The sequence below is a fragment of the Sus scrofa genome, chromosome 4, assembly GCF_054392235.1.
Source record: "Sus scrofa isolate SSC_HxYL_T2T_F1_AM1 chromosome 4, Sscrofa_HxYL_maternal_Yorkshire_Landrace_v2.0, whole genome shotgun sequence".
Lineage (NCBI taxonomy): Eukaryota > Metazoa > Chordata > Mammalia > Artiodactyla > Suidae > Sus > Sus scrofa.
The window spans coordinates 15,064,498-15,092,461 of NC_139386.1; the positions used below are offsets into that span (position 1 = coordinate 15,064,498).

Genomic DNA, 27,964 nt, shown 5'->3' on the forward strand with positions numbered 1-27,964 from the left:
CAGGTCACCTGGTCGCCCTCTGAGGAGCTGAGGCTCAGCCCTGGTTTGGTGATGGAGATGATGGCAGTGGTATCGCTCGCTCGTCCTCGCTGTGTGCCCTTGCTCATTTGTCAGGGCCTCTCCACATCCTCGGGGTGGCTTCTGTTATTCGCACCCCAGGAGGTGACCTGGGATCTGCTTCCAGAGCCTTCAGGCTTTTCAGCACCACGTTTCTATTGCCTCAGTCCTGAGTGCGTCTGCCCAGCCAGTCATTGCCATCTCAGTGAGATGGTTTCCAATGTATTCTGGATTGGCTGCCAGAGACGTTGACCCAGATGCGGTCCTTTGTATTAGAACCTGGGAGGAGGTGGTCTCACCTCTGGCCTCTAGCTGGGGTTTTCTAGACCAGAGATGGGCATGTGTTGTTGCATTCCTTTCCAGGCTGGCAAAGAAGATGGCGCTCTCGAAAATTCCCTCCCAAGTTTTGAGCTCAGGGCTTAGCGATTGTGTGTGTGTGTATGCACGTGTATGTGCTAATATTTGATAAAAGGTCACAGCCTGTTGAAAGACGTGTTTCTGCTCACAGTTCCTTGAATGAGGATGTTCTGAGTCACTGTCCCCTTTCCGTTTTAAAATTCAATTTTCTGTGTTTGAATTTTGAACACTTGCTTTTGAACCAAAGGCATTTGTGTATAAGAAACTGGACTGCTCTCCTTTTTTTTTTTTTTTGGCTTCCTTTAAATGGAGGTGCTGTAACATTAAACATGAATGCGCCAGGCTGAGGTCCCATGGAAATAAAATGGGCCAGAAAGTTCAGCGTACGGTTGATTGACTCCTTTAGGAATTATCAGGAGAGGGTCCCGGGTGGCCTGATGCTGTCAGAAGCTGAGGAGGGAAGGGTCAGGTTTTTTTTGTTTTTTTTTTTTTTTTTGTCTTTTTGCCATTTCTCGGGCCGCTCCCGCGGCATATGGAGGTTCCCAGGCTAGGGGTCTAATCGGAGCTGTAGCCACTGGCCTACACCAGAGCCACAGCAACACAGGATCCGAGCCGAGTCTGCAACCTACACCACAGCTCACGGCAACGCCGGATCGTTAACCCACTGAGCAAGGGCAGGGACCGAACCCGCAACCTCATGGTTCCTAGTCGGATTCGTTAACCACTGCGCCACGACAGGAACTCCCCGGAAGGGTCAGTTTTTAAAAAGTAAGACAAATGGTTAAGCCATATTTCTAAGCTCATCCCTTTCCCCCCATCTTTCTGTATTTTCTCTTTTGAAGAATAATTACAATATTTTTAAGTTACAGGTTTTCCATATAGTGATACACAATTTTTAAAGGTTGCACTCCATTTATAGTTGTTAGAAACTACTGGTTGTAATCCTTGTAGCTTATTTTATCCCTAATAGTCTGTACCTTTTACTCCTCTACCTGTGTATAGCTCCTCCCCCTTCCTTCCCACACCTGTAACTACTAGTTCATTCTGTACATCTGAGAGTCTGCTTCTTGTTTGTTATATTCACTAGTTTGTTGTATTTTTTTTAGATTCCACATATACGTAATATCATACAATATTTACCTTTCTAATTTATTTCACTTAGCATAATGCCCTCCAAGTCCATCCATGTGGCCCCACATGGCAAAATTGTGTTTTTTTATGGATGAATAGTATTCCAGTGTGTGTGTGTGTGTGTGTGTATAATACCACATATTTGTTATCCATCCATGGATGCTTTAGGTTGCTTCTATATCTTGGCTGCTCTAAGTAAAGCTTAAGCCATTTTTGTTTTCTTCAGGATGTGATTTAAGCTTCAGACACTCTCGTTTTGTTTGATTGTGTTCCATATAAATTTGGCATGAAATGCTGTCTGTGTCTAGTCACGGGGGCGGGGGGGTGTTTGTGCACATTCACCGGAGGAAGATGTCCTGGTCCTCGCCCCTCCCCACTCTTGCCCCCTCCTCTGAAACAGAGCTTGGCGGGCAGCTGCTTAGCTGGCCTTGCACTTAGCCCTTGGCCCAGGCAGCCCACTTCACCCTGTGCACTGTGTCTGGCCTCCTCCTTCCTGACTGCAGGCTTCATGCTGCCTCACAGGGGCCAAGACTGGCTGCTCCAGCCTCCTCTCTATGTTCTTACCCCATAAGAATGGAGGCTACAGGGAGAGGCTTGCAGCCAGCAGGGCTGAGCCCAGCACGAGGGAGGGAGGCTGCTGAAGACGGCGGTGGCACACACGGTAATAAGTGGCTTCCCCATCCTGCTTTCGCTCTGCATACACATAACCACAAAAATCAGTGCAGCATGAAATGGAAAAGTTCTTCTGGTGCAAACGTGCCTTTGTTGTTAGAGTTAAGAAATTGCAGAGCTTGCTGGTGAAGAACCTTTGATTTGGATTGAATGACAGCCTGTGCCTTTTGTTTTGTTTTTGTTTTTGTTTTTGTTTTGTGGTGTGACCTTTGGCAAGTTGCTTTCATCTCTGTGTACCTCAGTTTCCTCATCTGTGAAGTGGACTTGATTATGGCACCTATGTAGGGTTGCGGGGAAGAGCCTTTGAGAATAGGTGTGAAGGGCCTGGCCCCTCGTAGCCTGCAAGTGCTAAACTATTAGAGTGAAGAAAAAGCTCTTGTTTATCAGTGTGCACGAATGTGCCAGGCACTGTGCTGCAACATGCTTGATATAGAGTAGATCAATGAATCCTTATACAAGAGTTGTTCTGAGAGAGAGAGAGGGTGTTGATTTAAACTGAACAGTGGTCAGGCTGCCATTATCATTGAGATAATATGAAATATGTGTAGGATGGGTATATTTTCATTGTGGATGTTTTAAATACTTACACACACACACACACACACACACACACACGCCAGCAATAACAACTGGGACTGGTGCAGAAGAGTCCCTTTCACGGGGAAATAGTTTCTCCGATGTGACCACCGCAGGAGTCCCGGGGTTGGCCCTTGTCTCTGCTGAAGAGGGGGGTGATGCCGAGTGGACACTTAGTGACTTGAGTTTATCATTTGCTCTTTCTTTAAAAGAACGCCCCGGCTCCCTGTGTTGTTTGAACACCACCGTTTGTGTAACGATTCCAAAGTCTAGCTTTTCACTTGGGAGGAGGCGGAACACAACGATCCTCTTCTCTAACACTGACCTTGGGCCTTTACCGCAGTGGGGGTGGGGGTGGTGAGGGGGGCCGGGGGTTCCTTTCTGCTCCGGCTCTGCCCCTTCCTCCCCAGGTAGCCTGGAATAAGATCGCTGACTTGTGTCCATGCGATTAGGCAGCTCCCTTCCTGCGGTCTAAAGAAACCACCCCTGTGGCCCAGAGGGTCTCTGTGGGCTGGCTTAGCTTTCCTCTTGGAGGACGGAGCGCTGGGGTTCGAATAGATGCAGAGCAGCCGCTGTCTAAGAGGCGGCTGGAGTGGCTGTGAGAGCACCTGCTTTGCTCGAGGGGCGTGCCCTTCATTCATACAGTAGAAGCCCTGAACCCGGCCCCGGGAACGTTCCCTGACACCTGCAGCGGGTTATTGAGTTTCTCTATTAAGAGCCCCTTGGTGATCAGGTCCCGGGTGATCTTTCAAAGAGATTCTATGATAGAAGTATTGTAATAATATACTATTAGTGTAATAGGTATTTTATAAACGACTAATACAATAGGCATGTTATATAGTGCACCCTGGAAGCCAAGTGCCATGGTCGTGACATACAAATAGCCTTTTTTTTCTGTCTTTTTTTTTTTTTTTTTTTTTTTTGCCGTTTTTAGGGCCGCTTCCCACAGCATATGGAGGTTCCCAGGCTAGGGGTCTAATCGGAGCTGTAGCCACCGGCCTACACCAGAGCCACAGCAACGCAGGATCCGAGTCGCATCTGCAACCTACACCACAGCTCATGGCCACACCGGATCCTTAACCCACTGAGTGAGGCCAGGAATCGAACCTGCAACCTCATCATTCCTAGTCGGATTTGTTAACCTCTGAGCCACGATGGGAACTCCCCTTTTTTTCCCTTACAGCCCTCCTCCTTGCTTTTACCTGGGAGTGACGCTGCTCTGCCTGTGTGCTCTCACCTTGCTAGGGGCTTCCTTCTTTGTCACTTTGAACTGAGATCAGAGGCCACAGCTGGCTGGCCCTGGCCCCTGCAGGCTGGATGTCTGGAGGGATGGGGGCCTTTTGGAGGAGATGCCGTCTCACCCCTGGCCCTGGGCTGCCTGCTGCTGGGCCTTGCCTGGGATTCTGAGCTGGGGATTGAGTTGTTGGAGAAGCCCTGTGCCGTAGGTGTGGTGGTCCCAGCCAGAAAAGAAGTTGCTATTAAGAAAATCTCTCCTGGAGGGACCCGTCTGTCTCTCACGCTTTATATACCGAAACCTGAAACTCCCCATGGAACTCCGTGTTTTCTCTGTGTGTTTCCCAGGGCTTAGGGTATAAATAGCAATCAGGAGAACCTGACTTACTGTTTTGCTAACCCTAAATCCCTAAAAAGAAAGGTTCTGGTGAAGATAATAAAAGACTAAATTTAAAGAATGTCTTGGCAGTGGTTAGAGGAGATCTTAATTAAATCTTAAACTAGTGGATTGTGAGATTCATTCCCTTTTTGAGGGTGACTGTTGAGTTTCGTCCTGGTTAAATCTCGTACAGTGTTGTATGAATTTTCTCCCATTCAAAAGTCACACAGCTTGGAGTTCCCATCATGGCTCAGTGAGAATGAACCTGACTAGTATCCGTGAGGATGTGGGTTTGATCCCTGGCCTTGCTCAGTGGGTTAAGGATCCAGCATTGCCGTGAGCTGTGGTGTAGGTCACAGATGTGGGTCGGATCCCGTGTGGCTGTGGCTATTGCTGTGGTGTAGGCCAGCAGCTGCAGCTCTGATTTGACCCCTAGCCTGGGAACTTGCGTATGCCACAGGTGTGTCCCTAAAAAGACACCCCCCCCCCAAAAAAGGATTGTTACACAGCTTACCAAGCTCTTTCTCCTAAGACCTTGGGTCAGATGTGTGGGTAATTTTGAGATGCTCACAGTCTACAAATCTCCTATTTGTGTTCTCTGAAGCTCATTTTCAGCCCGGATACAGAGGAGTTAGGAGTTGACTGATCTTGTGGGTTTTTCCAGTGCATCCAGGTTTTCCACTGTGACCACACAGCCTTTGGTTCCTTGATTCGGCCAATATTGTCTGAGCTCGTTCCACTATCAGAGAACTGGGCCAGCTTCTGGAAAGAGCTTCTCAAAGGGGAAATGCACTCTTTCTATGGATTCTTGAAGCTTCGTTGCTAGGCAGGGGCTGGTCGGTGAACCTGATGTTTCAAAGCCCAGGGAACCATGCAGGACAAGTACACGTTCATCATGCGGAGATTGACTCCAAAAGCCACAGGTCATTGGTCAGGTGGACTGTGTTGGCCTCTTGGTTAACCCACTGCAGCAACAACAGAGAGGGGGGTGGAGGGAGGGAGGGAGAAAGGAAACCCACAACCATTGCAGTTAGGCTTCAGGGGGTAAAAGAATCTGTCTAATCAAGCCCTCGGGCAAGTTTTACTTTGCGTGTGTAATGTCTGGGCAGGGTTTGCACGTGGCATCTAAGGTCCTGTAAATGAATGAGCAGAGTCGGGCTGCCAATAAGAAAGCACGTGCTATGTCTAGAGCAGGCAGATGACCCTCTGGCTGGTGTTGAATCGTTGGAATGTGGGCCTAGATTCTTGGATTTTTATCAACAACATTGGCCAGGAGAATGTTCCGTGATGGTGCGTGTGTCTCACTGTCTCACATCCACGTTATCCAGTAAGGTGGCCACATGTGGCTCTTGAGCCTGTGAAATGTGGCCAGTATGACCGAGGAATCAGATTCCTAATTTTATTTCAGTCGAATGAATTTAAATGGCCAACATGTGGCTCAGGCTACCATGTTGGGCAGCACACTTGTAGATGCAGCTAGAATCTGGGCATTAGATGGTTAGGATTCGGCACTTTCACTGCTGTGGCTCGGCTTTGGTCCCTGGTCTGGCAGCTGAGATCTCATATCAAGCTGCTGCGTGCCATGGCCAAAAAAAAAAAAAAAAAAAAATAGTTTGCAGGCCAAATTTGGTTCATGAACTGTCACCTTCCAACCTCTACCCAAAGATTCAGAGGTGCCTTTATTTTTAGTTTTTTCTTTTTATAGCTGCACCTGTGGCATGGAGACATTCCTGGGATAAGGGTTGAATTGGAGCTGCAGCTGCTGGCCTATACCACAGCAACTCAGGATCCGAGCTGTGTCTGCAACCTACGCTGAAGCTTGTGGCCAGATCCTTAACCCACTGAGTGAGGTCAGGGATTGAACCCGCATCCTCACAGACACTTTGTCGGGTTCTTAACCTCCTGAGCCACAACGGGAACTCCTGCAGGAGCCGTTAAAAGGTCCTAATGCTTGCACCTTGCTCGAAGGTGGTCTTATCTAACTTGTCTGAAGTTGGGCCTGGGCATCAGTATTTTTTAAAGCTCCCAGATTGATGCCAAGTGCAGCAGGGTCAGGAGCCACTGCCTGGCCCTGAGCATTTGATGGTGGACAACATGAGGTTCTTGTGGATTTTTAATGCTAAAAAGCCTCTATAGGAGTTCCCATTGTGGGTCCGTGGTAACAAACCCAACTAGTATCTGTGAGGTGTGGGTTCGGTCCCTGGCTCAGATCTGGCACGGCTGTGGCCGTGGTGTAGGCTGGCAGCTGTAGCTCCGATTTAACCCCTAGCCTGGGCATCTCCACATGCCGTTCAGCCCTAAAAAACATGGAAAGCCTGTAGCGTGGGCAGTTACTTTCAGATTCTACACGTGGTCAATGGGGATGGTTATACCTGCCTCTTAGAGCTGTCACGAGGATTCAATAAAACCACTTGTTAAGTGAAAAGAACAAACTTGAGTTGAGCTGTGGGGCTAGGCTGGGCTTGCCCACTAGCCAAACTTGCCCTCACAAACCAACCCTGCCTCAGTGGAGGAGGGAAAACCTCTTTTTCTACAACCTTCCTAGGTTCTCCGGGTAGAGCTCTGTAGATTGGACTGAGATGAGTAAGAGAGAGGCTTACTATTTAAGTTTTATGTGACAGGAGAGCCTTCGTAAGGAAATGAAAACCCTGAGAAACAGTTAAACCTGAATGTTTTTTATAGCAAGTTGCATGAAGAGTGGAAAGTCCCGGGAAAATGTGGTGGCATGAAAGGGCGTGAGCTAAGTGTGGTTCCTGGGGAAACGCAGCGAGGCCTGTTCCTTTGGCCTCCTCTCAGCATCTCCTGAGGTCAGAGTCCTTCCTGCACCTGCTATTCCTCAAATCCCCTCAATTTTAAATATTTCTTAAAGCGGCGTCTTTAGGGGCAGCATATCCTGATCCCGAGCTGGAATTCAAAGCCTCCCCGAAACCATAATTTGGCACTTGCCATGGACTATAGAATTTCTTAAGAATTGGAGTGTTTTCTTTCTTTCTTTTTCTTTTTCCTTTATTCTTTTTATGGCCTCACTTGAGGCATATGGAAGTTCCTGGGCTAGGGGTTGAATTGGAGCTGCCACTCCGGCTTACACCGCAGTCACGGCAATGCCAGGTCCAAGCCATGCAGGTTACCGCAACGCCAGATCCTTGACCCAGGGAGCAAGGCCAGGGATCAGACTCATATCCTCATGGACACTATGTCACGTTCTTAACCTGTTGAGCCGCAATGGGACCTCCAGACTAGGCGTGTTGAAATCACGGAATGCAGTCTTCTCCTGACCTCACCCCTGAGAACAAAAATGACAGGTACTTGACTTTATGTGTGGATGTAGGACTGGAAGATTCCAGGGCTGGTGTCAGTCTCAGATTTATAGATCAAAGTGGAATTAAAATTTAGAGAAAGTGAGAAAGATAGGCATTTTAGAGTTTAAGGAGCCTTTTAGGCATGCATGTTTGTTTAATAATTAATAAAAAAAAAATCCAACCATCTCCCATTGGTGTTTAAGTTCCACAGTGGGGGAGACTGGGGCTGCTTTGTTTATTGTGTTCCTGGGGCCTGTGCAAGGTGGGGGCCCATTGAACCTTTGTTGAACGAGAAGATGAATCAGTGCCTACCAGGCATTGTGCTGGGGTGTCGGGGTCATTTGAGTAACTTGTTTTTATGTCTGCTCTTCTAGGATAGAGGATTTGGAGAGTTGAATTAGCTTTCCCAGAGCCAAGGAGCCGAATCAGTATTTTCAAGTCTGGAAGCTACAGGACCATGCTAACTTGATTGCTATAAAGATGTACACTACTAACCCCTAGCTAAAATCACCTCTAAAATGTGTGGCATTCCCGTCGTGGCTCAGTGGTGAGCAAACCCGACTAACATCCATGAGGATGTGGGTTTGATCCCTGGCCTCGCTCAGTGGGTCAAGGATCCGGCATTGCTGTGAGCTGTGGTGTAGGTTGGTGGAATCCAGTGTTGCTGTGGCTGTAGCGTAGGCCAGTAGCTACCGTTTCAATTGGACCCCTAGCCTGGGAACCTCCATGTGCGGCCCCAAAAGACAAAAAGACCCAAAAATAAATAAATAAAAATAAAACGTGTGAAGTGGGTCAAAAGAGGATCAGCCGGGATCATGCTTTGGGAGGTTTCAGCCTCAGTCTGTCACCTCCATACTGAGGCTCTACCCTTGAGAGCTCTTGGGGATCAAAGACCTTTGGGGAAAAAGATGTATTTTGGCGTTGTTTACAGCCAGCAGCGTGACCAGTGCTGGAACGCACAGCGGCATCTAGTTGGTACCTCCCGACCTGATTCAGAAAATATAAATAATGTCTCTTACGTTCCTCTTTCAAAGAGAAGGAGACATTTAACTTTTAACTTTGAGAAGTAAGCAGGCGCATTTTAACACTTACGGTCCTCTGCCAAGAGGTGAGTAAAAGAATTTTCAAGCTGTCTTGGGATTTATGGAACGTAAAGGGATGTGCTTGCTTTCTGAAATACGTGGTTGTTACACTGTCCTTGCCTGGTTCTGTTCTGCTTTCTGCAACTCTCTAATAAAGGAAGGAAAAAGCAAGAGAAAACCCTATATACTGCACCCCTAAAAAGCTAGCATCAGTCATTTAAAGGGTTGGCACATGAGAACCCATGGGCCAAATGCAGCCTGCTGCTGACCCGCCAACTAGGAATGTTTGTTTTCAAGAGTTGGGAAAAAAATGAAAAGAGTAATATTTTCTGACATGTGAAAGTTAATACAAAATTCAAATTTAAAAGTCCATCCAGAAAGGTTTATTGGAACACAGCCAGCCCCCCCCCCTTTTTTTTGCTTTTTAGGACTGCACCCGAAGCATATGGAGGTTCCCAGACTAGGGGTCTTCTAATTGGAGCTACAGCTGCTGCCTGCGCCAGAGCCACAGCATCGCAGGATCCAAGCCACATCTACGACCTACACCACAGCTCGTGGCAGTGCTGGATCCTTAACCCCCTGGTGAGGCCAGGGATCGAACCCGTAACCTCGTGGTTCCTAGTCGGATTCGTTTCCACTGCGCCACAATAGGAACTCCCCATTCTCTTTATTTTTTTTAAATGTATTTATTTATTAAATTTGATTGGAGTATGGTTGGCTTACAGTGTTGTTAGTTTCAGGTGTACAGGAAAGTGAATCAATTAGGCATATACATATATCCGTTCTTTCCCCGTATAAGTTACTACAGGGTATTGAGTAGGTGTCCCTGTGCCGTACAGTAGGTCCTTGTTAGTTGGCTCTTTTATATACAGTAGTATGCATATGCTAATCCCGAACTCATAATTCATCCCTTCCCTCCACGTCTCCCCTTCGGTAACCATAAGTTTGGTTTCAAAATCTTTGAGTCTATTTCTGTTTTGTAAATAAGTTCTTTAGTATCTTTTGTGTTTTCGTTTTTTATTGTTTGATGGACGTGTGCTTGATTTAAAATATTGTGAGCGCCCTCCTCTCTTCGCCAGCGTGCGCTAGTGCCTGCGGCGGACAGGGGAGGTTGCATTTTGCCCTTGCAAGGAGCCTCTTGTGATGAGGTTCACTTAACCCTGCATCGGAAGCCCCAAATGGTGGAGGAACAGAGAATTCAAGGGAACTGAGCCTTGTTTCTCGACACCTTAAGCCTCCTAATACCAAGAAGGGATTGGGTCTCTTTGTCTTAATGAGGACTGGACTCTGAAGCCAAGCAGTGACCACGTTAAGGAGGATAGTAGTGACCTGGTCATTTGCCAGAGTTGAGGTCTGAGCACATCGTTCCTGCATTTGGCCACACGTGGGCCAGTGCTGCGAGGGCCTGGGAGGGTCCCGCACGTCCGCAGTGGCCCACGGGTTGCCTGCTTTGCTTAGCATTTCGAAATGGAAGTCTCTGGACAGTGGTGAAAACGGGAAGGACTGGTCGTTCCGAAGCCCTGAAGTAGATGGCGAGGAAGAGCTGAACCAAGGATGAGCCTTTGTTCCCTCCCGAGTCTCACAGACTTTTTAAAGTATGTAATCTTTACCTTTTACTGTAGAATCTTTGAAGTGTTTAACCTTTTTTACAGCCATTATGTTTCCCACACGTTAAGAATGAGTGTCCAGTTTTGTGAAAGTCCTGTTACACATCCTTGGGTTGAGATGAATTTTGAAAAATCAGATCATCAATAAACACCTTTTCCTTCCTTGCTTCACGAAGTCTTTGTGTGTCTGACCTGGGCTTGGAAATCCTTTGCCATTTTTCCTTAATTGAAGGGTAATTGATTTACAAGGTTGTGTTCATTTTAGGTGTACAGCAAAGTGCTTTAGTGATACATGTATATGTGTATTCTTTTTCAGATTCTTTTCCATTATAAGTTATAAGATTTTTTTTTTCTCTTTTGCTTTTTAGGGCCACACTCGTGGCATATGGAAGTTCCCAAGCTAGGGGTCAAATCAGAGCTACAGTTGCCAGCCTTTGCCACAGCCACATGGGATCTGAGCCTCATCTGTGACCTACACCATAGCTCACGGCAACACTGGATCCTTAACCCACTGAGCGAGGCCAGGGATTGAACCCACATCCTCATGGATCCTAGTTGGGTTCATTAACTGCTGATCCATGAAGGGAACTCTGGTTATAAGATGTTGAGTATAGTTCTCTATGCATTACAGCAGGACCTTGGATCGAACTCACAGCCTCATGATTCCTAGTCGGATTTGTCTTCACTGTGCCACAACAGGAATGCCTGTTGATGGCCATTAAGGTTGCTCCCGAGTCTTGGCTATTGTAAATAGCACTGCCGTGGACATAAGGGTGCATGTGTCTTTTCAAATTAAGAGTTTTCCTCTTTTCCGACTGTATGCCTAGGAGTCATTTTTCTTGATGAAAAAAAGAAAGAGGCAGGGGGAGGGACTTGAGTGTGATAAATTAATGAAGGCCGTGCACCTCAAATATTTATTAACATGACTGAGGTCTGCCTTACAAACTTGTCGGTAGCAAATGTAGAAGCACTTTAGGAGCTAACCTGCTACGTGAGTGTTCGAGCAGCACTATTCACAACACCCAGAAAGTGGAAACAGCCCTGCTGCCCATCACGGATAAACGGATAAACAAGTGTGGTATATCCACACAATGGAATATTACCCAACTACAAAAAAGAATGAATACTGGTATTTACTACAACTTGGATGAACCTTGAAAACATTTATATGCTACCTCATTGTCAGGCTCAAAAGGTCTTATTCTGTGATTCCATTTATGTGACATGTTCAGAGTAGGTAAATCCACAGAGACGAAAGGCAGATGTGTGATGTGGGGTGGAGACTGACTGCCATATGGGCACGGTTGCTTATTTTGCGGTGATGAAAATATTTTGGAAGTAGATAAAGAGGTGGTCATCGCACAGCATTGTTGAATGTGCTAAATGTCACTGAATTGTTCACTTTAAAATGGTTAATTGGGAGTTCCCTGGTGGTGCAGTAGGCTAAGGATCTGGTATTGTCACTGCTGTGGCTTGGGTCACTGCTGTGGCTCAGGTTTGATCCCTGGCCCAGGAACTTCTCCATGCCATGGATATGCCCCCCCCCATAAATAAAATGGTTAATTTTATGTGATGTCCGTCTCACTTCAGTTTCATTGAAAAAGTGTGTGCGCGTATGGACACACACACACAACCTGAGTCAGTGCTGCCACATATGGTGTGCCTGCCCAATTGCCAGGAGCTGTCAGTCCCTGGTGTTTTTGGTCTCTAGTCTGTAATAGAGGGAGAACTAAATACACCTTCACACATGGGGAGCCCAAGGCTCCGTGGTGATGGAACTTGCTCAAGGTCACGTCCTTAGCAGGTGGCAGCTGCAGGACTGGCTCCTGGGTTTTCCTGTGCATCTTCACTATTCCCATATGATAATGGCTGGCAGGGCGACAAAAGCTGACAAACTGGATAGACTCGTGAAAGATCAGGACTCCTCTTGAGGCTTGAGTCTGCCTCCCTCTGTAAAAGAATTTCTTGGCAGTCCCTCCGCAGAGCAGATGGGTTAGTCACCTGCGCCATATGGAGGTGTCCAGGCTAGAGGTTGAATCGGAGCTGTAGCTGCTGGCCTACACCACAGCCACAGCAACACTGTGGGATCTGAGTGGTGTCTGTGACCTACACCACAGCTCACGGCAACTCTGGATCCTTAACTCCCTAGGCAAGGACAGGGATGGAACCTGCATCCTCATGGAAACCAGTCAGGTTCATTGCCACCGAGCCGCAACACGGGACCTCCTTCCCCCACCTCTTTGAGCTGGTTCTCTTTCCTTTAAAATAGGAATAATTTTCTAAGAATTATGACAGGATCATCAGGAGTTCTTAATAAGGTGTACAGCGCCAGGGAGAGGGATGACAGTTGTAACCTATGAATATACCTGCCCTTTCTATAGTCTCGTTCCTTGCGTTTTTTGGCAAGCGTCAAGAAAAAAAATCCTTGTGCCTTGAGAGGTATATTTGGGTAATGAGATATTTCTCGGGAGCCCCGTTCTGCCTTTAAGCCGCAGTTTACCTTGAATCCTTGGCAGTTTCCCTTCTGCCCTCTGATGTGGAGGAGCCTCCGTGTCGAGAGGGGTCGGGGCTGCTCTCACAGTTGGGTGCATCTTCAAAACCAAAAAAGCTGGCTGCTTTACCAGCAGTTCACCTCATGTCATTTTTCAGGTGGATCTGGTTTCTGGTTCCATGAACCATGGCAGTGTTTGTGCAGTGCTATTAAGCTTTCAAAAAAGAGAGAGAAATACAGAAAGAAAGCAAAGCAACAGTGCTTTCAGCTGTCTAACACGTCCTGGTTCCAGCATCATGACGCCCTAACAGGAGGCAGGAGAAAGATGCTGCTTTGAATCTGGGTCTCCTTATCTTCCCGTAGTACCAGGAGTTGATGTGGCCCATCTGCCGCTTCAGAACAAACAAGAGTGAAGTCATGGTGCTTAAAATAGCGCAGGATGGAAGAGCTGGAGGCCAGCCCTTCGCTCTCTAATCTCCCTTGGGGACTTTCATGCAGGAGTTTGGCATCCCGGCCCGTGTTGGGCTCACTCAGCCAGCCACATCTGGGTCATGTATGTGCTCGTGACCTGTGTGGCTTCACGGGCAGCCCCCCTAGGAGTGATTTTCTCCGAGAGGAGGAACACGTGTGGTCCCCTCTCTGGCTTCGTGTTGCATTTTGTGCGGCCTGCCCTGCTTCACCTCTGTGGAACCGTCATTCGATGTTGAGAACCGCTTTAAAAGCACAGCTCGCCTTACTAACACAACACACTGTCCAGTGTGGACCATACAGTGACTTCATTTTTGAGTGGGGAGGAACCTAGAAGGAGACCCTGATGACTTCGTTTCAGAGCCAAGTGCATGGATTGGATTCTTGAGGCTGAACTTGAGAGGAAAGGAAGCAGACGTCGGCTTGACTCCCTTTCCCGGGCAGTGAAGGAAAGGCCATATTTCTCCACCATGCCCTTCTTGCTGCGCTGTCGTTTTCAGTGAACGAAAATACGATGAGTGGTTGAAGACCGCCCTGGGGATCCTTACAGTTCGGGAGAGTCTTGTTGCTCCACACATGCTGAACGGAAAAAAAAAAAGTGCATCTTAATTATCATTCCCCGAGATGATTATGAAGCATGTGTTCCAGTTGACAACCCTAAAGACAGAGTGTGGATTTAGCTGCTCGGTTTCCCTTGAAACATGGGCAGGATGGCATTTACTGGGGTGGAGGCATGTAGTTTGTGTTGCGTTGGTTGGGAATTTTCCTGTAAAATCACTGAGTATAACAGAAATGGAACTTTGGTTTGTCTTATCTTTTTTTTTTTTTTTTTTTGCCACTTCTTGGGCCGCTCCCGCAGCATATGGAGGTTCCCAGGCTAGGGGTCGAATCAGAACTGCAGCCACCCGCCTACGCCAGAGCCACAGCAACGCCAGATCCGAGCTGTGTCTGCAACCTACACCACAGCTCACAGCAACGCCGGATCCTTAACCCACTGAGCAAGGCCAGGGATCAAGCCCGCCGCCTCATGGTTCCTAGTCGGATTCGTTAACCACTGTGCTGCGATGGGAACTCCTGGTTTGTCTTATCTTATACACATAGTCTTGATCCTGATGTGTTTGTGACTGGAGGCTCTCAATTTCTTTTTCCTAAGATATGTTTACCAAGGAAATGGATGTTGATGGTGGCAGGTATTTCTTGGGGAAGAAGTGGCTAAGGAGGGCTGGATGCTGGATGGACCTGGAAAGGAGCCCAGTTTAGAAAGACAGTGGTGGGAGCAACTCGGGCCTGATGAGCTTAGCAGCAGCAGTGATGCAATGGCACTCCAGGACAAAATGACCATACAAAGCCCCCTGAAGGCAAGTGTTCCAGAAGGTCTCAACGGAAGTGATCAACATGGAAAATTAAGGATGCTGGTGCCTTATATTTTAATATGGCATGTGTGTGGTTTGTTCTGTTTATTTATTTTAAAGGGACTTTGTGGATGTAGTTAGGGGGTGGCCTTTTTTATTTTTATTTGTTGTCTTTTCAGGGCCATACCCGCGGCATATGCAAGTTTCCAGGCTAGGGGTCGAACGGGGCACAGCAACACGGGATCCGAGCCCTATTGTGACCTCCACCACAGCTCGCAGCAACGCTGGATCCTTAACTCACTGAGCGAGGCCAGGGATTGAACCCTCGTCCTCATGGATATTAGTCGGGTTTGTTACCCATGAGCCACGACAGGAACTCCTTGTTCTATTGTTTTGATGCCCAGGCCCTATGGACGCATGGGTCTATACCTGATGCCATGTGAAAGAGGTGGTTTGAAGTCTTTAGTGGGAGAAGGGGCTGAAGCCACCAGTTTCTGCCTAAAGTCTCTGGAGTTAGAGATGGGATGAATGGTTTCTAGTAATTAAGAGCTAGGAGTTCTTTTTACTGCTTGTCCTTAACCTCTGATGCTCCCTGCCTCTGATAAACCATCCAGATGAGATGCCGTGAATGCTGTTGATGGGCCCTAGGGTGCTATACAAATGGTGTTTATCATAAGCCCACTTCCTTATTTTTATCCTCTCAACCGATCAATTCTAAGTGTATTGTGTTTGCTGAACACATCCGTACATTTGTATTTAAAGGAATAGCTCCTCCGTGATTTCTGAGATTCCTTTGCAGGTAACACAGAGGTTTCTAACCACAGCTTTGTAGATTAGCTTTGTAGAATTTGCTGCATGGGGAGTCCCCTTCCTGACCTCTAACCCTCCCCCATCAGTTGTCCCCCACCCCCCCCAGTTTGTTCTCCATCATGTGGGCATAATTTTTTTCTTCCCAGGATCATTCTTGCAGGTCCCTCTGCCTGGAACGTTCTTCCCCAGGCTTAATATGGTTTCAGCTCAGATGTAACCTTGGAAGGACCTTCTGACCACCCCAGAGGAAATACCCCACCCTCCTTCCTCTTCTCGCTCCTTCCCCCCCTCACCCTCTCCCTCGGCTGTGCTTTATGGCACTTAGCATCATGTGAGATTTTAATTTGTTTGCATGATCTCTTTTATCTCTTTCCTTGGGCAGAATTTTATGTACCACAGTACCTGGCGCTCAGTAAAGATGTATTGAATGAATGAATGAATAAGAACTTTAAGTGAATGACTTTAAAAATAGCTGTGCTCGCAGACACCTCCTTCTGTGGAGATGATATTTGGATACTATTAGTGGAGCAGGAGTGAGACGCTTGTACCATCTGTGCTTATCTAGTTGAGGGGAGACTCCAGTGCTCTAACTTTCCATTTTCTTTCTTTCTTTTTTTTTTTTTGGCCATACCCACGGCATGTGGAAATTCCTGGGCCAGGGATCGAACCCGAGCCACAGCGTTGACAATGCCAATTCCTTAACCCGCTGTGCCACAAGGGAACTCCACTTCCCATTTTGTTTTCCTGGGACTAAAACAAGAAGAGCAAATATTAACTTTGCTTAGTCAAGTGGAACGAACCGATGTTAGCACATGAGCTATAAAGGTCATCGCCTTGCCTGGTATCCCTGAGTTTGTGTAGACAGACGCTGAACATTAGTTAAAAAAAAAAAAAAACCAATCAAAAAATGTGATTCACTCTCTTGGACGCCTTTCTAGGCGGGAACCTTTGCCAGTACTTAGCGTCCTATAAAACAAACACAAAAAAACCTGCCTTGAATGTTTTCCCTAGCCAGCGCCTCCCCCACTCCCCCTGCCCCCAAGTCCAAGAAACCTAGGCTGTTCCTAAAAGGATCGTTTTCCACTTAGGATGTCTAACATTAAAAGTGTGTATTTCAAGTTCGGAGCCAGCTGTGTTTTAAAAAAACCAGGCTGGATGGGTCATCGCAGCTTGTGCAAACATTAGGAGCCAAACACGTTTTATTCACCCCGGGGCTAGCATCATTTGTCACCCTATCTCGGAGTAAGATGGTGACACCTACGCAGTTTCTCAGGCTGTGCTTTCTACTAATTGTTTGTTTAATTAGAAAATGAGTAAGTATTTGTAGGGAAAATAGGATCTAAAACTGTGGGGACAAAACCTTCTCTAATTGTACCATGTTATCATGATCTCTAAGGATGGCACTTTTGGAGGGTGTGGGCGGTGGGGGTCTTATTTTGTGGCTGAGTCTGCGGAGAGATTCTGCCGAGCATCTCAAGTGGAGCAAAATGAAATCCAGGGGCAGTAAGCCCCACTCTGCAACAAGAGTTTAAAAGCCAGATCCAGGGAGGTCCCATGGTGCCTCAGTGGGTTATAAACCCAACAGTCTCCATGAGGATGCAGGTTTGATCCCTGGCCTGGAGTTAAGGATCTGTTGTTGCCACAGGCTGCAGCGTAGGTTGAGGATGCAGCTTGGATCTGGTGTGGCTGTGGCTGTGGTGTAAGCCTCAGCTGCAGCCCCGATTCCACCCCTATCCTGGGAATGTCCATATGCCGCAGGTGCAGCTGTAAAAAGGAAAAAAAAAAAACGCCCGGTACAGAAAAAAGGTCTGTCTAAACCACCAGCCTTATGTTCCTTCAGCGCGTTGACTGGGAAACCTGATACATTCAAGACGTCCTCAAAAGCCCCCAGCTGTGTGGGAAAGGGCCCAGGTGTACCGAAAGGTGTTTCTTTTATGTCACAGGAACGAAATGGGTCAAACCTGGATGGATTAGCTTTGTAGAATTGGCTGGATAGAAGCTTGGATCAGGTGAGATCTGTAGACATAGCTCAGGATGGAGTTGGGGTTCTGGGTCTAGGGGTTGTTTTCACGGGGGGGGGGGGGCGTCAGTTTTGACTGGTTGACTGAGATCTTGATTTCAATTTAACTGCTTTAGGCATCGTTACCTTTTTTTGGCTTTCTGGTCCCATTCAGAGGTATTGATTTTTTTTTTTTTTTTCCCCTTTTCTCTCCCTTGTCACGGCATCTGGCATGCCGTTGAAGGGTGTCAGGGTGTATGCGAAGTTGACCTTGTGGGTCTTGTTGCCATCCTGAAACGAAAGTGCTGGAGGGAGGTTTTTAGTCGGCCGTGGTCACATGGAGTGAGGAATCCTTTTGCAGACCCCGTCGGGGTAGAAGAGAGAAGGGGGAGGGTGGGGGCTGAGAATGGAGAAGAGGTGGGTTGAATTCCCTCTGCAGTTGGGAATTGAGGTGTGGCAAGCCAGCTTTGGGTCTTTTTGGATCAGGCAGGTCTGGTGACACCTCCTATCTATCGCGTCCTTCTCCATGAAGACACTTGTAGGTTTAGGGCCAGGATGAAACAAGATGTGGCATGTGGAACTGATTGTGCTTGTAAGAAAGCAGAATTGGAGAGAGATACCATCACACAGCCCTCCTCCAGCCCACTGAGTGGCATCGTGGGAACTCAGGTGGCTGGTGCCCTGCGCTGTCTGAGATGCTGCCACCATCTTGATGTAGAGGCAGCCAGTGCAGGTGAAAGCCTGGGAGCCTTTGTGGTTTTGTTTTGGGTTTTTTTTTTTTTTTTTTTTTTTTTTTTTGTCTTTTTGTCTTTTCTAGAGCTGCACCTATGGCATTTGGAGGTTCCTAGGCTAGGAGTTTAATCGGAGCTATAGCTGCTGGCCTACGCCAGAGCCAGAGCAATGCGGGATCCAAGGCACGTCTGCAACCTATACCATAGCTCACGGCAACGCCAGATCCTTAACCCACTGAGCGAGGCCAGGGATCGAACCTGCAACCTCATGGTTCCTAATCGGATTCATTAACCACTGAGAACTCCTACAGAACCTTTTAAAGCCTCAGTTTTCTCACTTGTTTGAAACGAGGGTTCAGGCAGGGTTATTCTTTTTTATTGAAGTAAAATATGTGTAACATAAAATTTACCATTTTTAAGTGTAGAGTTTGGTGGCATCAAGAATGGATGTTGTTGGAGTTCCCATCGTGGGTCAGTGGTAACAAACCTGACTAGTATCCATGAGGACATGGGTTCGATCCCTGGCCTCCTCAGTGGGTTAAGGACCTGGTGTTGCCGTGAGCTGTGGTGTAGGTCTCAGACACGGCTCGAATCTGGCGTTGCTATGGCTGTGTCATAGGCCAGTTGCTGAAGCTCTGATTCGACCCCAAGGCTGGCAACCCCCGTCCTAAAAAGACCCAAAAAAGGGGATATTTTTGTCTATTCATTCCCAGGACTTTTTTATCTTCCCAAATTGACACCCTGTACCCATTAAACAGTAACTCCCCATTCTCCCTGCTAAAAGACCTGAGATTTGAACCCAGGATTTTTGGCTCCATGGGTCTAAGTGTTCTTTTTCTCACGTCACACCTCAAGAGCGTTTGCCGTCTTAAGTGTTTGCCACCTCCTGAGCATCTGTTAGTGTTAATTGGTACCATCTACAAAAATGTGCTTTCTGACGAATCATAGACCCTATTCCCGACCTCTCACTAAGGATGGATTGAGATTCTGGACTAAGGAGGCTTGCTGCTCAATTCACCACGACGGTGACACTCCAGATTCCCCGGAAGACAGGCCCACACCTCGAACTCACAGTCTGCAAATCAGTTTCTAAGAGGGGAGGAAATGGAGGCATTGCTCCCCTCCCTGCACTGGAACCCCAGCTCCTCGCCTTGTCCTGTCCTTCTTATGGAGTCTGCAAGCCTGGACGTATGTCCACGGTTTCCTTGCTCCTGAAATGGGAACCTTGCTCTCTTATTCTCAGCCTCTTTTTGCATCTCTCTGGTTCTCCACTGGCTGTCTCTTCCTCTTCCTCCTTTCCTGGTTGGCCCCCATGCTGCCGATGGGTTTTCTTTCCTGCAGTTCAAATGCCATCACCCCACTTCCCTATTTGAAAACCTTCCGTGGCTCCTCATGGCTGTGTCGTAAAGCCCCCACTGGCATTCTTACCCTCTGCCAGCTGGGCTCTTTCCAGGATGTGTGACCCCTTTTATTCACCCTCTGCTTTCCTCGTCCCCTAATCAGGAAACAGGACCCTATAGGAAGCTTGAAGTAAGGAGAGGAGAGAGAAATAGTCAGGAGGCAATCCCTGAAGGCTTCCGGGAGGAGGGTGCAAGGTAAAGACTAAGCAAAGGCCCAAAGGTGAGGCTGAGTGAGTTGAGTGAACTTTCTGGATGAAGTTTTATGAACGGAGATCTGCAGAGCTAGGCTAGGGGAGGGGAGGCGGTGTTCAGTAATAGATTGAGGGGAAAATAGAATTAGCCACTGAACAGATTGTGGAATTGAGCAAAGGATTCTTTAAAGAATCCCAGAGAGAGAAATGTCTTAGACCCCTGCAGGACTAATTTTGGTTTTCAGTGTTGCAAGGCAGCACTGCTTCTTGGATACACACACGTTCAAATGACTTACATGCTGAAAGGCACCCAGCAGGTCCCCTGGCACAAACCTCTGCATTAGGGCAAATTATTTACCCTCTCCCTGCTCAGTGCCCCGCTCAGGAAGAGCAGGATAAAAATAGATACTTCCTCAAACCCAGGATAACCGTCAGTTTAGCTGCAACTTAAAATTTTCATACTACTGAGGAAAAAATCCTACCATTGAAACTCTGACATCCTCTTCAGAGATGTTACAATGTGGGGTGAAAAAGGATTGGCCACAGAATTGAGTCTAGGGTTGGTCCTAGCATCGGTGCAATCCGGTAGTTACTGTGGACAGTGCTGGATCTGCTGTGATCACTCAGACCGGGGTGGTGACAGTGGTGGCGGTATTTACACAGAGAAGGAGGCAGCCTGCAGGCTGCAGGGATCGATGACTTGATGGGAGCAAAAGCCATCAGGGACGGAGTTCCTGCCGCAGCTCTGTGGTTAACGAATCTGACTAGTATCCATGAGGATGCAGGTTCGATCCCTGGCCTCGCTCAGTGGATTATGGATCCAGTGTTGCCGTGAGCTGTGGTATAGGTCACAGACGCGGCTCAGATCCTGCATTGCTGTGTGCTGTGGTGTAGTCAGCTACAGCTCTGATTCGACCCCTAGCCTGGGAACCTTCATATGCCGTGGGTGCGGCCCTAAAAAGACCAAAAAAAAAAAAAAAAAAAAAAAAAAAAAGTCCATCAGGGAAGTGGTCTTTTTGCAGATTTTGCAGATTCCAGATGGGCCGGGTCTCCGGGTAGGCGAGAGCCCTTGTTGCCGATAATCGCAGGTTACCGCGGGCTGTGAGCCTGTATGCGCTTAGTGGTCATCCGCCTTTTCAAGACCCCAGGGGAGCAAAGGGCTCAATTGCAGGGCATGGCCTGTAATCTCGCCTTAGCCCTGCACTCTGATCTCCACACTCCCAGCCATTAGAGAGACGTTTTGCAACCCTAAATGGCCGGGTGCGGGCTGGCATGCCTGGGTGCCACCAAATTAAAGGCCAACAGGCGGTGGCATGGAGAACGCAGCCTCTGGCCCTGGTGGTCAGGGAGCCTTTATGGAGCGACGGGGCCGTGTTGGGAGGAAGTGGCCACGCCTGTGTCTCGGGCGACTTTAATTAGGGCCATAGACTCCGTTGCCCCACGATGACAGGTTGCACAAAGGTCTGTGGTTCTATGTCATGAAACCACTCCTGGGAAAAGCCTAGCAAACCCGTGGGTGGCACCCTGGGGCCTTGAGAGAGGGTGGCCCCGCAGGGCCGGCCCCTGCCTGCCGCCCTCCACCTGCACTGCTCCTGCTGGTCACTCTGGGGGGGTCTAGTTTTTTCTCACAGACCCGGGCACAGGGCTCCTCCTGTGCTTGGCTCACAACCTCTGTCTGGAAACATCACTCAGACGTTACCAACTGGTCCTTGGTTTTCAGACTCAAGCTGGGCGCTGCCCTCAGAAAGCCTTCCGTGGGCCTCACGTAGCCCTGTGCTCCCTGGATATCCTGGTTTATCGCTTTTGTTGTGTTTTTCTTTGCTTTTTCGGGCCACCCCTGTGGCATATGAAAGTTCCCAGGCTAGGGCTCGAATTGGAGCTGCAGCTGCTGGCCTACACCACAGCCACCACAACACAGGATCCGAGCCACAATGCAACCTACACTGCAACTTGCAGCAATGCTGAATCCTTAAGCCACTGAGTGAGGCTAGGGATCAAACCCGCATCCTCACGGACGCTGTGGGGGTTTCTTAACCCACTGAGTCCCAACGGAATTTCCATTGTCATGATTTTCTGCTCTCTGCCTCTTTGCCCTCCTTAAAAAAGAGGACTGCGTCTTATTTATCTTTGCATCTGCTGTGTCGTATGCACATAGTAGGCCGTTTACAAAAGGGTGCTGGAATGGACAAAGCAAAAATAGCATAGGTGATGCTCTGGGGGTCCTTGGAGGAGGAGGGAGAGGAAGGCAACCTTTGAAGGTGGATGAGTAATGGGCCACATGGACAGGGGAGCCGAGAAAGAAAGAATTCACAAAGTCTGCTTCATTAACATAGGAACAATGGAGGTGGGAACAGCCCTGCTTTTTTTTTTTTTTTTTTTTTTTTTTTTTTGGCGCCACACTTGCTGCATGTGAAAATTCCCAGGCCAGGGATTGAACCTGCACCACAGCAGCAACCCAAGCTGCTACAGTGACAATGCTGGATCCTTAACCCACTGCCACAAGGGAACTCCAAGACAGCCCTACTCTTGACCTTGATGGGAGCGTGGCTCCAGCAGGTGGGTGGTTCAGAGCAAATCATGCCCATGGGACCCCAGGTTTCCTACCAGCATCCTGAGTGCCCATGCTGCTCTCAGAGGCTTCGAGAAGCAGAGGCTGTGGCCCCTCCCATGAGCCCTGGATCCTGGGGATTTTTTACATGCCAGGGCCAGTGTCCTTGGATGCACTGCAGTCCTCTGCCAAGCCCTCTAGAAGCAGAGGGCACCTGAGGTTATGGCTTTCTCAACAAGTGTGCCTTGTTCACATAGCGTGAGGTTTTAGCAGATGGCCTAAGGAGAACTCCACACACAAAGTGCTGCTGATTCCCAGAAGGAAGTTTGGGGTGCAGGTGCTCCCTGCTCCCTGAAGAGACGTGCTCACAGACCTCAGAGTGCAGGTCACCTTTCTGTCCTGGGGCCATGTAGGTGGCTCCTGGCACAACAGCCCTGACATCCAATGTCATCCTCTGGCTAAAGAGGGCAGCTGGCCCTTGGGTCCAAAATGCCTCAGGGTCCCATCTCCATCCCTTGGATCCTTAGGGAGTTGCCCTTGATCTCTGCCAGTGTAGTCTTAGGGCAAAGCAGTGTAGGAGAGCTAAGGGCAGGAAGGGGGTGTTGGTGCTTACAAATAAAAAAAAACCTACCAGCTTCGCTTCTCGCCTCATGCCTGCCCAGCCGGATTGGTGAATGCAGCCATAGTTCGATTTTATTCTTCGGAGCAGCGGTTCTCGACTATGTGTCAGAATCACTTGTGTAGCTCTTTGGAAAGCACACGTGGATTTCCCATTGTCGCTCTGGTCCTTGTGGATTTTTAATGCTAAAAATCCTCTGTAGGAGTTCCCACTGTGGCTCAGGAACCTGACTAGTATCCATGCGGATCTGGGTTCAATCCATGACCTCGCTCAGTGGGTTAAGGATCTGGTGTTGCCGTGAGCTGTGGTGTAGGTCACAGATGCAGCTCAGATCCCACGTTGCTGTGGCTGTTGTGTAGGTCATCAGCTATAGCTCCAATTCGACCCCTAGCCTGGGGACTTCCATATGCTGCAGGTGCAGCCCTAAAAAGACAAAAAGTACACATGCCAGACCCTGCTTCAGAGGTAGTTCCGGAGGTCTGGGCAGAGTGTGGCTCCTGTGGGTTTTGCAAAGGCTCGCCAATCCACGTTATTGTGATGGGTGCCTAGCTCAAGGACCACTGCCTTAGAGGGGAAAGCTTCTTAGTGACAGAGAGTGCGTCCTGTGTTCTTGGAGTCCCCTGCTCTCCCTGGCATGTAGTACCTTTTATCATTCACTCCAAAGAGCCAATTCAACACCTGCCGTGGGCCAGGTTCTGGAATAGAGCTGAGCACCTCTGTTGTTGCTACTCCTGTAGCCCCCGCCGGGGGTGTCCCCAGTTTGTATTAGATGCCAGATGTGAAACCGGCATCTCTTCATTCTTGAGCATCACTGGATCCTGGTCTTTCCAGTTGCCGTTGCAGAGGTACCCAGTGTCAACAGCACTGAGGTCACCCCCTTTCCCGTAGTGAACCTGGAACCAGAAGGGACCTGGAATTTTGTCAGTATTATTAGCAAACAGGATAAATAGATCTGAAATGCCCCCTCCCCCCGACTTCTGCATTGAGCCTGCAGAACAGCGCCTACAAACAGGACTGGGATGGATCCTGCCCGCTTCTGTTTAATATAAAGGGAAACCGAAGTTGGCCACCTCTTTGATTTATAAGGCTTGCCTCTTCCAGTCACTCTTTGTACTCCTGGGTTAGTCCATTTACGTGGCAGACATTTCTTAAACACCGACTAGGCTGAGGACCTGAAGATGCATGAAGAGCAGCGCTAAACCTTAGGGATGGCTTAGTCTAAGCAGGGAGGCAGATGTGCAAACAGCCACGTGCAGAAAAAAACCAAAGTAACAAGTTCGGAATGTGTGCTGGGCAGACGGTGAACAGGCTTGCTGCCGAAGCACCTTTGGTGGTTTCCATGAAGAGGGGAATCCTTTATGGGGCTGTCCTGACCCCCAGCTACCCCCAGCCCCATCTCCAAGGGCGAGGCCCGTCCAGGAGGGAGGGTTTGCACTCCTCACCTGGGCTGGGGAGGCTCTGGTTCCTGTTCTTTCGCCGTGGTGTCTGCCCCTGTGGCTTTGTTGGGGTCGAACTACCTGGCCATTTGGCTGGTTTTCCTGTGGGATGGTCACATGCATATTTCCAACTGCAGGGTTCTTTTTGCATTGGCCTGAGACAATTGCAGCTTCTGTTTCTAAGGGTGAGGGCTTCGGGGGGAACTGGGGATCATGAAGCTGGCTCTTTGTCCAGATACTGTAATAATCAGCTTGTGCCAGGGTGGACTGTTTGCAAAGCTATTTACAGGACCAGAAGAACCCCCAAAACAACAAAAAAAGGGAGGAAATAAAGTGACATATATAATTGTGGAGTTGTTTCTGAGTGGTGGGTTTTAATGGGTGATGGTTTCCCAGCCTTTTTACTCGTTCCTGTTCTGCTTTGGTTTTGGAAAAAGTTACCCACTTTATTTTTAAACAGAGACGTGTTCGTGCATTTTTCTTACTGAGACCCTCTCTTCAGAGGGCAAAGGTTCTGGCTGATAGACTTGCCAAGGACCAAACCTCCTCCTCCCGTCCTCTGGCATCTTGCTTGGTGTCAGGGTCTGGTTTTTCCTGCTCACCAGGTGATTGGTGCCTCCTGGTCTCCATTTGTCTCTGTAGATTGAAAATGGCCTCAGGGCTGAGAGGTGATACCTTTCGGAGCATTGAGTGTGATCCAAATTAATTGTGTGTGTGTACATGTGTGTGCCTGAGTTGAGGGGTACCTTTGGGGTGCTGATCTCCATCCTTTTACCCTGCAGCAGTGGGGCGGGGGGCAGCCCTGAAAGAAGAGGCGTGGAAGAATTGGGGGCTTCTGGTGCTGCACTAGCTCAGAATTTCAGAACAATTGGTATCCCATGCCCTGAGAACACGCTTCATGGAAGTGCTATGACCACTTGGATTCCCCCCGGAAGCCACAGCATCATTTTTGGTGCACACAGGAGGCATCTCAGTCCAGCCCCGTGGGAGGGAGTTAAGCGCTAACCCAGGAAATGCCTTTCTGTTGGAGGAGTGGAATTGTGGTCTGTGCTATTGTGGGGGAGGCCTTGGTGATTTATTGCCTTGATCTTGCCTCTCCTGTTTGAGGGCGTGTGTGTGTGTGTGTGTGTGTGTGTGTACACTGCTTTCTAAATACCAAAATATAACTTCTAATTATAGACTTGTGTCCCTGGTTCCCTCTGCTGTTGACTTTCTTTGGGTTCAAGTGCTGCTCTGTTCTAGGGCTCGTGTTACCGTGGCGCAGCCTGCTCTAAATCGCTCAAATGATTGTGCCCTTTTTTTTTTTTTTAAGGCCACACCCCCAGCATGTGGACGTTCCCAGGCTAGGGGTCGAATCGGAGCTACAGCTGCCAGCCACAGCCATAGCAACGTGGGCTGTCACAGCTCATGGCAATGCTGGATCCTGAGCGGGGGGCCAGGGATTGAACCTGCATCCTCATGGTTACTTGTTGGGTTCGTAAGCACTGAGCCACAACAGAAACTCCCTGTTTGTGCTTTTTTGAAACCTAAGTCGGGACTGCTGGGCACCTTTTCATCTCCCGCAGTTCAGCCCAAGTCCAGAACAGGGCTTTTCACAGTTTGTTTCTGAAATGTCCAGGTGTGGACTGTCCCGAAGTCCAAGGGTGTCGTTGGGACAGTTGCATGTTTTTGAGATCTACCTGGTTCAAATGGCCATCTTGCCTGCCATGGGGTAGGGGACAGAGCCTGTGAATCTGAGAAAATAGAGACTGTTTCTAATTCTCCTTGGCTTTTGTTGTTCAGGTTTCCTTGGGACCGAGATCACAAGGTCTGGTTTTAACAGAGACAGGGCAGGAGGCGGGGTTATTCCTTCCAGTGGTGCTTACCTGGATTGATTTTGGCATATGGTGTGAGTCTGTTGGACTCAGATTTAATTCCATGCCCAAGACAGCTCTTATTGCCTGACGTTGACTTGGTCATTCCTCATATAAATATCCATTCCTTTCTTTAATATCTTCAAAGCATTTTAGTACATTCTGTTTCTTCTGTGTATTTCATTAATTTTTTAAGATATAGCTTCTTGACTCATCCATTCACCCACCCACCTCGCATGTATTCAGCAGGCATTTGCGTGCCAGCTGTGTGCCAGCCACTGTGATTTGAAGATGGGTGAGTCCCAGTCCTTACCTTTAGGGTTTTGATCTAGATGGATGTTTCCCTGGGAAACCAGCCTCAGGGAGAGTGGGACCCAGGGGCTGGGAGGGAGGGGCCTCTGTAAGAGGGCAAGGAGGGCACCCAGGTGGGAGTGGAGTGGCCCAGGTGTTGTCCCATCAGTGTGCTGAGGCGGAAGATCCAGACAAGGACCAGGTACTCCTCTGTGGTCTCCTTTGATGCTACGGCAATTGTACCTTGTCTGTTTCCTCCCAAGGATTTCTGTGGATTTTGTACTTTAACCAATGGGAACAATACGTTTTAAGTGTATTGGCTGTTTGCTTCTGAAGTCAAAGCATAAATCTCAGCCTTAATCTCCTGGGAAATGAGCTGAGTCGCTCCATGTGATTTTTAGGTAGCTTTTCTGGAATAAGCCTAGAGGGGCTCGATCCATGTGTTATGATCCAGTGCTTTGCTTTATTTAAAAGGAAACTTCCCTGATATAGACATGCCATATGTGTGGTCATTCCCGAGATGCAAGTTACTGCAGTGGGTTGAGTGATGGGGAAAATTTAATAAACAGTAAATCTCAGCGACCCAGAATCTGAGCTCTTAAATCCAAGTGGTAATTAATACCATTTGGCTATTGTTTAAAGTTGCCCTCATGTCAGAAGAAACTGTTCTGAACTGTCCGTCTCTGATTGTTCACAATTCTGGTTATATCAGGTCCTTAACCTGTGTTACCTTCTTGTGAAGGACTTAGTTATCCGAGTTAAATTGGTAGGTAATTAGCATCATCTATAACAAAGTCCAAAATCCCTGGACTGTGTTCAGAGTCATTTGAAATAGTGCAAAGATTATGTCTTATTCAGTTCAGGCTCCTGTAGCAAAAGTTATCGTAGACTGGGCGGCTTAACCAACAGAAATGTATTTCTCATATTATGGAGGCTGGGAAGTCCAAGATCAAAGTGCCAGCCAGCTCAGTTCCTTGTGAGGGCTTTCTTCCTGATTTGCAGATGGCCGCCTTCTTGCTAGGTCCTCATGTGGTGGAAAAGGAGCATGTCTCGTGTCTTTTCTCATAAGGGCACTAATCCCATTTGCTTTTTTCCTGTCGGATCCGCTTTTCTGAGTTTCACTCTTCTGCTCACATCTGCCTAGTGCCTGTGACCCATCCAGGCATCCAGATAGAGACACACCCATGTGTCTGGGCATAGACCCGAATGTGTTTTGGTTTTAAACCAGTCACTTCCTTCTGGAACCTGCCCCCAAATGGACACGTAACTTGGAATACAGGTGGTGCAGGTGAGGCAGAGAATTCACCGTAGACAAGCCATGGTGTGAGGGAGATTGCAGAGATTAACCCACTGCAGGTATCTTACATGAGGCCAGAACTTCA

General features: G+C 48.3%; 1 protein-coding gene across 17 annotated transcripts in view; it reads left to right on the forward strand.

The window, feature by feature from the left end:
- Window positions 1-27,964, forward strand: part of MTSS1 (MTSS I-BAR domain containing 1) — a 169,891-nt gene that overhangs the window by 46,337 nt on the left and 95,590 nt on the right. The gene's annotated exons all lie outside the window — the stretch shown is intronic.